At 43.3% G+C, this 1,364-nt stretch overlaps 1 non-coding gene across 1 annotated transcript; it reads right to left on the minus strand.

The window, feature by feature from the left end:
• Positions 1 to 1,197: 1,197 nt before the first annotated feature.
• Positions 1,198 to 1,281, minus strand: Trnal-cag. The gene has a single exon. It is a non-coding gene; the product is annotated as a tRNA-Leu (tRNA).
• Between the last annotated feature and the right edge of the window lie 83 nt (positions 1,282 to 1,364).

Raw genomic sequence — 1,364 nt, forward strand, 5'->3', positions numbered from 1 at the left:
GAGCGGCTAGCTCCTCCTCGCAGCTGCGCCGACACGCACACACACACACACACACACACACACACACACACACACACACACACACACACACACACACACACAACCAACAGCGCAGTATTAAGCTAGTTATAACTATGTGTACTTGGGGCCCCCTGCACGACGGGGTGCCTCGTTCAGATTGCATGTTGAAGCTCCGCGAACGCAAAGCTTTTATTGGTTAATAAAATAGGGACAAGAGGGGATGGATTTGTGAGGATAGCCTGGGTGATCGATGGTGATGGACTCGCTGTATTAGCCTGCTCACAATTTACATCAAGCATATTGAAATACTAATAAAAGGAATTGGGATCTAAGTGGATGCAGCTAGAAAATAATGGCGAAATAGAATAGTAGCAGAAAGAAAGCAACCTGGAGGCGAGACTCGGAGGCGGAACTCAAGAAGAAGGGCTACACCTGGAAGGAAATGGAGCGGAAGGCGACCAACCGTCCGACATGGAGGGAGTTCACCAATGACATTATGTCGCCCAGGAGACTGGAGAGTTTCTATTCTACTAGAATAGTAGCTCTGGATAGTTTACAAATAAGCAAAATCTTGAGCTTTAGAAGTGGGCGCGAATAGCGATCCTGTTTAATTTAGGAGCAGATTTAATTTGTGAAAAATGGTGGATCTTTGTGAGAAATGGTGATCGAAGTATATATGTCAATGAATCATATCTCGTATAAATATCGCATTCATTATATGATATCCTATCTGATATCACATACATTCTCTAACTAACACCATGATCATGTGCTAGTTGGACGCCTAAAATCCTAGGTTTTGTTTATCGTGTTATTTTCAATATAGATTATAGTTCAATGAAGGCTCCTGTAAATACATTGCACAGACAAAACATTTTAGCCAGAAGTGGAATTCGAATGCACGTATGGGACGAGTACAGAACGCTACATAAATGTTTTGCATGCTGCGTTTGCGGATTTTCTTTACTGTATCGTTTTTAATGTTTGTTGTAATTTACTGGATGCATCTCTACGTAAACTGTAAAACATATTACATATTACATATTACATTTACATATTACATATTACATTTATCTAATTTAGTGGATGTATTTGCACGCAACCTGTAAAATATTACTGTCAGAAGTGGATGTGCGTGCGTGGGAGGCGAGGAATCAAGTGCAAAAACTAACTGTTTGTCAGAAGTGGGATTCGAACCCACGCCTGGAGAACCAGACTGCGACCTGAACGCAGCGCCTTAGACCGCTCGGCCATCCTGACTCCCTCATACACGCAAATACACGCGCGTACACGGTCGTACACGCACGCGCGCACGCAGCGCACGCACGCAGAGAGAAAGATGA

The sequence above is a fragment of the Priapulus caudatus genome, unplaced genomic scaffold, assembly GCF_000485595.1.
Source record: "Priapulus caudatus unplaced genomic scaffold, Priapulus_caudatus-5.0.1 Scaffold168, whole genome shotgun sequence".
NCBI classification, from domain to species: domain Eukaryota; kingdom Metazoa; phylum Priapulida; class Priapulimorpha; order Priapulimorphida; family Priapulidae; genus Priapulus; species Priapulus caudatus.